The sequence below is a fragment of the Ovis aries genome, chromosome 1 (genome assembly GCF_016772045.2).
Source record: "Ovis aries strain OAR_USU_Benz2616 breed Rambouillet chromosome 1, ARS-UI_Ramb_v3.0, whole genome shotgun sequence".
Classification (NCBI taxonomy): domain Eukaryota; kingdom Metazoa; phylum Chordata; class Mammalia; order Artiodactyla; family Bovidae; genus Ovis; species Ovis aries.
This window is the reverse complement of record NC_056054.1, coordinates 101836265-101849456: the sequence shown is the minus strand read 5'-3', so window position 1 is coordinate 101849456 and position 13192 is coordinate 101836265. Positions and strand designations below refer to the sequence as shown.

At 41.7% G+C, this 13192-nt stretch overlaps 1 protein-coding gene across 2 annotated transcripts in view; it reads left to right on the top strand.

The window, feature by feature from the left end:
* The window catches only part of THEM4 (thioesterase superfamily member 4), a 51227-nt gene that overhangs the window by 25126 nt on the left and 12909 nt on the right, over positions 1-13192 (top strand). The window lies entirely within an intron of this gene.

Genomic DNA, 13192 nt, shown 5'->3' with positions numbered 1-13192 from the left:
TAGTAGAGACGAGCTCCAAACAAGGTTCTGAGGGTTATTATTTCACACAGTAGGAAGCATGTAGGTAACAAAACATCTCCGTATTATATCACAGAGAGTTGGATGGCTTCTGTGGCAGTCATCAGGGAGCCATGGCTCATAGATTATGGGTTTATTTACTTTAAGTAATACTTATCCAGGTATGTCCTACTCAGGGCATTCTATAGAAAAAGACTGTTCCCCCTAGCATGTATCATTAGTCTATTTCAGGGGTCAGCATAACTTTTTCTACAAATCTTTTATGCTTTATGGGCCATACAGTCTCGGCAGCTACTCAACTCTGCCAGCATAGCACAAAAGCAACCGCAGACAATACATAAATAAATGGGTATAGCTGTGTTCCAATAAAATTTTATTTTTAAAACAGGTAGCTGGCCAATGAGACATACTTTGCCAACTCCTGGTCTAATTACCTGCAGGCCCAGGGGAAAAAATTAGTCAGAGTCACTTGCCTCCTGGGAGTGTTCCTCTTTGCTCCCCACAATACACACACACACACATGCAGGGCCATTTGCCTCCTGGGAGTGTTTCTCTTTGCCTCCCACAACACACACACCAAAAAATTGGAGGCCAGCTGCTTTAACTTCCTCCTCCCCAACTGCCAATAATAGTAACTTCAAAATAAAAATAACTTAAACAAGATAGAAACTTATGTGAAAGAAATCTAGTATGGCAGCTCCAGAGATGCAGGCTCTTCCCAGCTCATCTTTTCACAGTTCAGAGTGGCAATAAGAGCTGTCATCACATGTCCTGCACAGCAGGATTGAGTAATAAGGATAGAGGTGTCTTCTCTCTTTCCAAGAGACTTCCTGTAAGTACTGTGGAACACACCCATTTAATCTCATTAGCATTAAAGGAGATTGGGAAAGTGGTTCCTTAACTGCTGTCACTGTCACCCCAGTTAAACTCAGTGTCATCAACTAACACAACTACAGACATTTTTAAAAATTTTTATTTTTTGTCTTCGTTGCTGCACAAGGGCTTTCTCTTGTTGCGGCAAGCAGCGGGGGCTACTCTTTAGTTGCAATATGCAGGCCTCTCATTGCAGTGGCTTCTCTTGTTGCAGAGCATGGGCTCTGGGACACACAGGCTTCAGTAAGTTGTGGCTTATGAGCTTAGCTGCCCTGGCAGCAAGTGGAATCTTCCCAGACCAGGTATCAAACCCATGTCCTTTGCATTGGCAGGTAGATTCTTAACCACTGGACCACCTGAAAGTCCACAACTATAGACATGTTAATAAATCCACACATAAATAATACAATATAAATTATTTTAAATACTAAAGCACTAATTAAAAACATAATTGGATTTAACTAAACATCAAATTAGTTTCTTCTAATTATCAAATTATCTCAGCGATTACAAATCTTATTATTTCATCTACACTTAACCTTGCATTTCCCAGGTGGCACTAAGGTAAAGAACCTGTCTACCAATGCAGGAGACATAAAAGACTTGGGTTCGATTCCTGGATTGGGAAGGACCCCTGGAGGAGGGCATGGTAACTCACTCCAGTATTCACGCCTAGAGAATCCCATGGACAGAGGAGGCTGGCAGGCTGCGGTCCGTAGGGTTGCAAAGAGTTGGACAAAACTGAAGTGACTTAGCATACATGCACATTCCCATTTGCACAGAATTTTTTAAGTTTGATGTGTTCCCCTTTTTTTTTAATTTTGTTGTCTCTGTCTTTGGTGTCATATCCAAGAAATCATTGCTGAACCAACATCATGAAGCTTTTCTCCAATGTTTTCTTTTAGGAGTTTTATAGTTTTAGGTCTTTCATATAGGTCTTCAGTCCTTTTCACATTATTTTTTTTATATGTGGTTTAAGGTAAGAGTCCAGCTTCATTCTTCTGCTCGTGGATATCCAGTTTTCCCAGCACTATTTTTTTAAGAGACCGTGCTTTCCACATTGAGTTCTTTTGGTCACTTGTAGAAAATCATTTGACCATATATGTGAGGGTTTATTTTTAGGCTTTCTGTGCTATTCCATTGATCTATATAGTCTGTCTTTAGCCAGTACCACACTATCTTGATTATTGTAGCTCAAACTACCGCACAATTGCACTCATCTCACATGCTAGTAAAGTAATGCTCAAAATTCTCCAAGCCAGGCTTCAGCAATACATGAACCGTGAACTCCCTGATGTTCAAGCTGGTTTTAGAAAAGGCAGAGGAACCAGAGATCAAATTGCCAACATCTGCTGGATCATTGAAAAGCAAGAGAGTTCCAGAAAAACATCTATTTCTGCCTTATTGACTATGCCAAAACCTTTGACTGTGTGGATCACAATAAACTGAGGAAAATTCTGAAAGAGATGGGAATATCAGACCACCTGACCTGCCTGTTGAGAAATCTGTATGCAGGTCAGGAAGCAACAGTTAGAACTGGACATGGAACAACAGACTGGTTTCATATAGGAAAAGGAGTACATCAAGGCTGTATATTGTCACCCTGCTTATTTAACTTCTATGCAGAGTACATCATGAGAAACGCTGGACTGGAAGAAACACAAGCTGGAATCAAGATTGCCGGGAGAAATAGCAATAACCTCAGATATGCAGATGACACCATGGTTATGGCAGAAAGTGAAGAGGACCTAAAAGCCTCTTGATGAAAGTGAAAGAGGAGAGTGAAAAAGTTGGCTTAAAGCTCAACATTCAGAAAACGAAGATCATGGCATATGGTCCCATCACTCCATGGGAAATAGATGGGGAAACAGTGGAAACAGTGTCAGACTTTTGTTTTGGGGGGGCTCCAAAATCACTGCAGATGGTGACTGCAGCCATGAAATTAAAAGACGCTTACTCCTTGGAAGAAAAGTTATGACCAAACCTAGATAGTATATTCAAAAGCAGAGACATTACTTTGCCAACTAAGGTCCGTCTAATCAAGGCTATGGTTTTTCCAGTGGTCATGTATGGATGTGAGAGTTGGACTGTGAAGAAGGCTGAGCACCGAAGAATTGATGCTTTTGAACTGTGATGTTGGAGAAGACTCTTGAGAGTCCCTTGGACTGCAAGGAGGTCCAGCCAGTCCATTCTGAAGGAGATCAGCCCTGGGATTTCTTTGGAAGGAATGATGCTAAAGCTGAAACTCCAATACTTTGGCCACCTCATGCGAAGAGTTGACTCACTGGAAAAGACTCTGATGCTGGGAAGGATTGGGGGCAGGAGGAGAAGGGGATGACAGAGGATGAGCTGGCTGGATGGCATCACTGACTCGATGGACGTGGGTCTGAGTGAACTCCGGGAGTTGGTGATGGACAGGGAGGCCTGGCGTGCTGTGATTCATGGGGTCCTCAAAGAGTCAGACACTACTAAGCAACTGAACTGAACTGATAATGTGTTTTGAAATCAAGAAGTGTGAGATTTCCAACTTTTTCCTTCTTTTTCAAGATTGTTTTGGCTCTTTGGAGTCCCTTGAGATTCACGTAAACTTTAGGTGGATTTTTCTTTTTCTACGAAAAATGTCATTGAGGAGAGAACAAGATGGCAGAAAAGCAGGTGGACGTGAAGAACATCTCTCTCACGGATACATCAGGAATACACCTTCAGACACAGAAGTGCATGCAGCACACCAGCTGAGAGCAGATGGGAGTACTTGACCAGCAGAAAAGAATATATAGAACCACGCAAAACTTGGTAGGATGAAGGAACTAGGGGAAGTAGGACTGGACCTGCCCTCGGTGGGTGGCAGAACTGAGGCAGGTGTCCGATCCCCACACTTGGGCAATTGTCTGAGTCAGAGGAGAAACGTTTAAGGCTGAGAGTAAGGCAGCTGCTTTGTAGCAGCCTAAATGGAATGAGAATCAGACAGTCCTTGCCACTGCCATACGCACCCCAGACAGGGATGCAGGTCCCCTGGAAGGCGCAGAGGCTGGGAGCTGGAGTTGTGGAGCAATCCCAGGGCGAGGGCTGCTGTTGACTGTGGAGAGACCAAGGGGAGGTGAGGAAGGAGACTGTGGTGGGAAATACCTGTGGAGGAAAGCCGGGCAGCCATGGAAGCCAGGCGATACTGCTGAGTCACACGTGGCAGGTGGAGCCATCACTGTCGCCTCTCTCTCCCCATACGTCAGCATTGGCAGCTGAACAATAGAGAGGCTGGCCCATCAAACGCCTGACACACTGAACTCCAGAGTAGGACCCCACCCTGGGTGCTCCTTTAAGTGACTGATACGCCAAACTACAGAGTAGGACCCCAGCCAAGGGGGCCCTCTATGTGCCTGATGTGCCGAACAACAGAGAAGGGCCCCAGGTAAGGGAGCAAGCACTCTAAGTGCCTGAATGGATGGAGCTACAGAGAAAGACTGGCCAAAGAGGCCTTCTGATCGCCAGCTATAAGAGACTCGAAAAAAACTCTTGAGAGTGCCATAACTCCTGTGGTGGAGGCGGTTCATGTCCCTGCACACTTGGTGCTGCCAGGGTCCCTGTAAGCCAAACAGCTACGCCACCTTCATGCTCAACTCTTACCGGGGCAGAGCTGCCACAGACCAAAAAAGTCTTGCATCTATGCGCACAGGGTTGCTTCGGTCCTGTCCAACTCTTTGCACCCCTGTGGACTGTAGCCTGCCAGGCTTCTCTGTCAGGGGGGTTCTCCAACCAAGAATACTGGAGTGTATTGGCCAATACTGGTTGCCATACCCTTCTAGAGCACTGTATTTCCTGCTGCCCTAGCCGCCAACTCCCCTGAGTATCCGGTGCTGCCAGAACCCCTGTGACCCAAGCAGCTGCATCATCTTTACACCTGGCCCTCACAGGGGCAAACCCAAGTCCTCCAGGGCAGCCTCAGGAGCAAACCCCAGTGGATGACCCACATGTAGAGGTGGAAATAAAACCACAGTTGAAACCCAGAGGCAGTGTGGCTACAGAAGAAGACCCAAAACCTTCCCACCAGATATACAAGCTGCAGATTAAATCTACACAATCAACTAGGCAGACTCTGTGTCTATGAAATATATAAAAGGACACTGAGAGCTCCCACAAAAGAAAATGCACTAGTTCTGATAGCTGTGGACATTGGAGACAAGAACACACAGGAGTAGGACCAAATTAGAATCTGAGCTGCCCCTACAGCAGGTCCTGAGACCAGCACAGTGTTGGAGGGCATCCTAGGTGAGGTGGACTGTGACTCCCAAAGGGGGAAAGGACTCTGACACCAGTGACTCAAGCAAAACATGTATTATTCTTATGTTTTGACTTATTCCGTAGATTCTTTTGGATTTTTTTTCTCCCTTTTATAGTTGTCAATTTTATTGGCATTATGAAATCTAATTAAGCTTCTGAGCTTTTTTTTTCCTCAGTCACATTTTTTATTGTTGTTTTAAACCTCTGCCTCTATGTTGGGCTTTTGCAGTTCTGGGGAGTTTTCCTTTTTTTGTTGTTGTTTTCTCTTTTCTCTTTTTTTTTAATTTCAATTTTTTATTTTTTAAACCTATTACTATTTTTCTACATTTATTCTTTTGTTTCCTTTTCCTACTGTTCTTTTCCCCTTGCAGTTAAGTTCAGTTCAGTCACTCAGTCGTGTCCAGCTCTTTGTGACCCCATGGACTGCAGCACGCCAGGCCTCGCTGTCCATCACCAACTCCCAGAGTTTACTCAAACTCATGTCCATTGAGTCAGTGATGCCCTCCAACCATCTCATCCTCTGTCGTCCTCTTCGCCTCCTGCCTTCAATCTTCCCAGTATCAGGGTCTTTTCAAATGAGTCAGCTCTTCTCATCACATGGCCAAAGTATTGGAGTTTTAGCTTCAACATCAATCCTTCCAATGAATATTCAGGACTGATTTCCTTTAAGATTGCCTGGTTTGATCTCCTTGCAGTCCAAGGGACTCTCAAGAGTTTTTTCCAACACCACAGTTGAAAAGCATCAATTCTTCAGCGCTCAGCTTTCTTTATAGTCCAGCTCTCACATCCATACATGACCACAGGAAAAACCATAGGCTTGACTAGATGGACCTTTGTTGGCAAAAGTAATGTCTCTGCTTTTTCATATGCTGTCTAGGTTGGTCATAACTTTTCTTCCAAGGAGTAAGCATCTCTTAATTTCATGGCTGCAGTCACCATCTGCCACTGCAGATGGAGCCCCCCAAAATTAAGTCTGAAACTGTTTCCACTGTTTCCCCATCTATTTCCCGTGGAGTGATGGGACTGGATGCCATGATCTTCGTTTTCTGAATGTTGAGCTTTAAGCCAAATTTTTCACTCTCCTCCTTCACTTTCATCAAGAGGCTTTTGAGTTCCTCTTCACTTTCTGCCATAAGGGTGGTGTCATCTGCATATCTGAGGTTATTGCTATTTCTCCCGGCAATCTTGATTCCAGCTTGTGTTTCTTCCAGTCCAGCGTTTCTCATGATGTACTCTGCATATAAGTTAAATAAGCAGGGTGACAATATACAGCCTTGACATACTCCTTTCCCGATTTGGAACCAATCTGTTAGTTCCATGTCCAATTCTAACTGTTGCTTCCTGACCTGCATACAGATTTCTCAAGAGGCAGGTCAGGTGGTCTGGTATCCTCATCTCTTTCAGAATTTTCCATAGTTTGTGGTGATCCACACAGTCAAAGGCTTTGGCATAGTCAATAAAGCAGAAATAGATGTTTTTCTGGAACTCTCTTGCTTTTTTGATAATCCAACGGATGTTGGCAGTTTGATCTCTGGTTCCTCTGCCTTTTTGAAATCTAGCTTGAACATCTGGAAGTTCAGGGTCACGTACTGTTGAAGCCTGGCTTGGAGAATTTTGAGCATTACTTTACTAGCATGTGAGATAAGTGCAATTGTGTGGCAGTTTGAGCATTCTTTGGCATTGCCTTTCTTTGGGATTGGAATAAATACTGACCTTTTCTAGTCCTATGTCCACTGCTGAGTTTTCCAAATTTGCTGGCATATTGAGTGCAGCACTTTCACAACATCATCTTTCAGGATTTGAAATAGCTCAACTGGAATTCCATCACCTCCACTAGCTTTGTTCATAGTGATGCTTCCTAACGCATCTTGACATCTCATTCCAGGATGTCTGGCCCTAGTTGAGTGATCACACCGTCATGGTTATCTGGGTCTGTATTCTTACCACCTCTTTTGATATCTTCTGCTTCTGTTAGAGCCATACCATTTCTGTCCTTTATTGAGCCCATCTTTGCATGAAGTGTTACTTTGGTATCTCTAATTTTCTTGAAGAGATCTCTAGTCTTTCCCATTCTATTGTTTTCCTCTATTTCTTTGCACTGATCACTGAGGAAGACTTTCTTGTCTCTCCTTGCTATTCTATGGAACTCTGCACTTAAATGGGTATATCTTTCCTTTTCTCCTTTGCTTTTCCCTTCTCTTCTTTTCACAGTTATTTGTAAGGCCTCCTCAGGCAGCCATTTTGCTTTTTTGCATTTCCTTTTCTTGGGAATGGTCTTGATCCCTGTCTCCTGTACAATGTCACAAACCTCCATCCATAGTTCATCAGGCACTCTATTAGATCTAATCCCTTGAATCTGTCACTTCCACTGTATAATCATTAAGGGATTTGATTCAGGTCATACCTGAATGGTCTAGTGGTCTTCCCTACTTTCTTCAATTTAAGTCTGAATTTGGCAATAAGGAGTTCATAATCTGAGCCACAGTCAGCTCCTGGTCTAGTTTTTGCTGGCTGTATAGAGCTTCTCCATCTTTGGCTGCAATCTGATTTTGATATTGACCATCTGGTGAAAATAAAACTAACAAATTGACCCAGTGAATAAAGGAAACCAAAAATTATATCTACCAATTAAGAACAAAACTAAAACACAAACTGGAAAACAAAACTAAAGCAAGGTGCCAAATGGGAAATAAAGCAATGAAAATAAAACTAACAAATATGTTGAGAGGAAAGGAAAGAAAGAAAAGAAAGAATAGATATGCAATAGTTAGTTTTGTTCTTAACTGGTAGATATAATTTTTGGTTTTCTTTGTTCACTGGGTCAATCTACTGACTTTATTTCTGTTGGACTGTTTTGATTTTGCTAATGGGTATATAAATGCTGAGCTGGAAGAAGCACAAGCTGGAATGAAGATTGCTGGGAGAAATATCAATAACCTCAGATATGCAGATGACACCACCCTTATGGCAGAAAGTGAAGAAGACCTAAAAAGCCTCTTGATGAAAGTGAAAGCAGAGAGTGAAAAAGTTGGCTTAAAACTCAACATTCAGAAAATTAAGATCATGGCATCTGGTCCCATCACTTCATGGGATATAAATGGGGAAACAGTGGAAACAGTGTCAGACTTTATTTTGGGCGGCTCCAAAATCACTGCAGATGGTGATTGCAGCCATGAAATTATAAGACGCTTACTCCTTGGAAGGAAAGTTATGACCAACCTAGATAGCATATTGAAAAGCAGAGACATTACTTTGCCAACAAAGGTCCATCTAGTCAAGGCTATGGTTTTTCCTGTGGTCATGTATGGATGTGAGAGCTGGACTATAAAGAAAGCTGAGCGCTGAAGAATTGATGCTTTTCAACTGTGGTGTTGGAGAAGACTCTTGAGAGTCCCTTGGACTGCAAGGAGGTCCAACCAGTCCATCCTAAAGGAGATGAGTCCTGAATGTTCTTTGGAAGGATTGATGCTGAAGCTGAAACTCCAATACTTTGGCCACCTCCTGCGAAGAGTTGACTCATTGCAAAAGACTGATGCTGGGAGGGATTGGGGGCCGGAGGAGAAGGGGACGACAGAGGATGAGATGGCTGGATGGCATCACCGACTCAATGGATATGAGTTTGAGTGAACGCCGGGAGTTGGTGATGGATAGGGAGGCCTGGCATGCTGCGATTCATGGGGTCGCAAAGAGTCGGACACGACTGAGTGACTGAACTGAACTAATGGGCGTATATGTATATGTTTATATTCAGTCACACTTTTTATTGTTGTTATAAACCTCTGTCTCTATGTTGGGCTTTTGCAGTTCTGTGGAGTTTTCCTTTTTTTTCTCTCTCTCTCTTTTATAACTCTAATTTTTTTAAACCTATTATATTTTTTCTATGTTCATTCCTTTGTTTGCCTTTCCTACTATTCTTTTCCCCTTGCAGTTAATCTTTAATGTATATAAATCTTCTTCATCTACCTCTGTTTAACTTTGCATGTCTATTCTTTCTTATTTTTTCCTTTCTTTCCTTTCCTCTCAACATATTTGTTAGTTTTGTTTTCATTTCTTTATTCCCCGCTTGGCACCTTGCTTTAGTTTTATCTTCCAGTTTGTGCTTTAGTTAGTTTTGTTTTTAACAGGTAAATACATTTTTTTATTTCATTTGTTCTCCAGGTCAGATAACTGTACTGTATTTTTATGGACTGTTTTGACTTTGCTTTTGGATATATATGTATACTCCATTATTTTAATTACCATTTGCCTGATTTTGTAACTGCCATTTGTCTGGGGTTCATCTTTGCTTCAGAGAAGGCGATGGCACCCCACTCCAGTACTCTTGTCTGAAAAATTCCATGGATGGAGGAGCCTGGTAGGCTGCAGTCCATGGGGTCGCAAAGAGTTGGACACGACTGAGTGACTGCACTTTCACTTTTCACTTTCATACATTGGAGAAGGAAATGGCAACCCACTCCAGTGTTCTTGCCTGGAGAATCCCAGGGACGGGGGAGCCTGGTGGGCTGCCGTCTATGGGGTCACACAGAGTCGGACACGACTGAAACGACTTAGCAGCATCTTTGCTTTCTCATTTTGGGGTATTTGTTTTAATCTTACTTAGTGCCATAGCAAACCACTTGTGGAATCTTCATTCCTGACCAGAGATCAAACCCTGTGCCTTTGGAGTGGGAGCACTGACTCCAAGACCCTAGACTCCCAGAGAACTAACCCTAGGGAGTATCAAATAGTGAAAGCTCACACAAAGGAAACCACTTGAATACAAGACCCAGCATCACCCAACCACCAGTAGCACCCTGTGCAGGATGCCTCATCCAAACAACAAACAAAACAAAAATATAAGCCCAGTGATCAGTAGACAGGATCACCACCTCACTCAACCTTGCCCAGCAGAGGCAAAACAAACAAACAAAAAACTCAGCACAAATCTCACCCTGTACAAAGCTTACACAAAGCACTGGACCAAACTTAGGAAGGCAGAAACCAAAAGGAAGGAAGAATTCAGCGTTGAAGCCTGGGTAAAGGAGACCTCAAACACACACACACAAAAAAAATAGTGAAAAGGCACAGAAATACTATACAAATGAAGGAAAAAGTAGAAACACAAAGTCCAAATAAATGAAGAAGAAATAGTCAAAATATCAGAAAAAGAATTCAGAATAATGATAGTAAAGATGTTCAAAAACCTTAAAAACACAATAGAGAAAAATGCCATTGACATTTTAATGGGGATTGCCCTGAATCTGAAGATTGCTTGGGGTAGTAATGACATCTTAAAAATATTGAGTCTTCATTATCAGAGAAATGCAAATCAAAACCACAATGAGGTACCATCTCATGCCGGTCAGAATGGCTGCTATCCAAAAGTCTAGAAACAATAAATGCTGGAGAGTGTGTGGGGAAAAAGGAACCCTCTTACACTGTTGGTGGGAATGCAAACTAGTGTAGCCACTATGGAGAACAGTGTGGAGATTCCTTAAAAAACTGGAAATGGAACTGCCATACAACCCAGCAATCCCACTGCTGGGCATACACACTGAGGAAACCAGAATTGAAAGAGACACGTGTACCCCAATGTTCATCGCAGCACTGTTTATAATAGCCAGGACATGGAAGCAACCTAGATGTCCATTGGCAGAAAAATGGATAAGAAAGCTGTGATACACATACACAATGGAATATTATTCAGCTATTAAAAAGAATGCATTTGAATCAGTTCTAATGAGGTGAATGAGACTAAAGCCTATTATACAGAGCGAAGTAAGCCAGAAAGAAAAACACCGATACAGTATACTAACGCATATATATGGAATTTAGAAGGATGGTAACGATGACCCTATATGCGAGACAGCAAAAGAGACACAGATGTAAAGAACAGACTTTTGGACTTTGTGGGAGGAGGCGAGGGTGGGATGATTTGAGAGAATAGCATTGAAACATGTGTATTATCATATGTGAAAAAGATCACCAGTCCAAGTTCCATGCATGAGACAGGGTGCTCAGGGCTGGTGCACTGGGATGACCCTGAGGGATGGGATGGGGAGGAAGGTGGGAGGGAAGGTCAGGATGGGGAACACATGTACACCCATGGCTGATTCATTGAATGTATGTCAAAAACCACCACAATATTGTAAAGTAATTAGCCTCCAATTAAATATATATATATATATATATATAGAGAGAGAGAGAGAGAGAGAGTCTTCTAACTAATGAACACAAGATGTCTTTCCATTTATTTGTGTCTTTAATTTCTTAGTCTTCTGTCTCCTTGATTAAGGTTATTTCTAAGTATTTTATTCTTATTGATGTTGTTTTTAATGAAAGTGTTTTCTCAGTTTCTTTTTTAGATTGTTCATGGTTCATGTATAAAAATGCAATTGATTTTTTATGTTGATTTTATATCCTGCAACTTTGCTGAATTTGTTCATTAGTTCTAACCGTTTTTCTGTGGAATCTTTGGGCGTTTCTACAGATAAGACCATTTCACCTGTGAACAAAGATTATGTACTTCTTCCTTTCTGATTTGTCTGCCTTTCCTTTCTTTTTCTTGCCTAACTACTCAGGCTAGACTTCTAGTACTTTGTTAAATAGAAATGGCAAAAGTAGACATCTTTATCTTCTTCCAAATCTTCGAGGAAAAGTATCAGTCTTTAAACTATTGTGTATGGTATTAGCGATAGGCTTTTCATATGTGGCCTTTATGATGTTGAGATAGTTTCTTCTTATTCCTAGTTGTACCTTAGATTTTTAACCCCTCACCCAGATTGTCACTGTACCTCACTCTCTTGTTTAACCCTGTGTCTCATCAACCAACTCTCTGCCTCACTTGAGTGAACCAAATTAAACTTAGAATAAATTTGTCGAATTCTACCCAAAAGCAAAATGTGATTTTGATAGCAGTTATGTTGACTTTAAAGATTAATTTGGGAGAAATTGTCATCCTTACATGTAGTCAATATTTTATATCATTTATGACTAAAAATTAGATCCTAGAAATGGCTTTCCTAACATGAGATATATTTTAAATTAAATTTTTAGTGTTTTTCCTTGCTTCACAGTTTTTGAAATATTTTTCTATGTTTACATAAAGGTGAAGAATACAGTACAACCTCACCTGTCAAAAAAGGGGGGGTTTCATCTGGAAACAAGTTCAGCAGAGTATTTATTTGGATTACAGTTTAGCACAAGTGTTTGAGTGTTGAGCACACGCAACCTGCCAGGTCTTATACCTAGTCCTTGTCTCATCCAACATATTCACATAAATCAGTTACTTTGTTATTTATTTGTTATTCACAATTGGAAAATGTACTGAAAATAAGTTTTACCTGAAATCACATGGATAGAGAGAATCCAGCCAGGGTCAGAACTCAAGTCTTCTAAGTCTGGTACTTGACACTACAATGTACAACCTCCATTCTCTTCTGATGATTAAAGATCAGAATAAAGCATTGGATTATATAAGTAGTCTAGAAGTTAATATTTATCAGATCCTGTATTTTGTATGAAGTTGTTAGATTCATAATAATAATAGTAACAATTAAAAAAAACATGCTTAATCAATTGATGGCCCTAATTTATAGTGTCGGTTTCAGGTGTCTTAATCTACCCTTCTGCTTCTAACAAGCAAAACTACTTCCTTCTTTTTATACTGGTTCTGGTCTTCACTGATGTGTGGGCTTTCCTCTAGCTGTGGTGAGCTGGGGCCGCGCTCTAGCTGTAGTGTGCAGGCTTCTCATCGCAGTGGCTTCTCTTGTTGCTGAGCACAGGTTCTAGGGCACACGGGCTCAGTAGTTGTGGTTTCCAGGCCCTAAAGCACTGGCTCAATAGTTGTGGCGCACAGGCTGAGTTGCTCCACGGCATGTGGGATCTTCCTGATATCCAGAACTGAACCCATGTCTCCTATATTGGCAGGTGGATTCTTTACCACTGAGACACCAGGGAAACTTGCAAACCTGCTTCTTAATCATCCCAAATACTTTTCAACCTCCTGGTCCAAATGTCACACTTGGTTTATTTCCTTGTGCTTAGT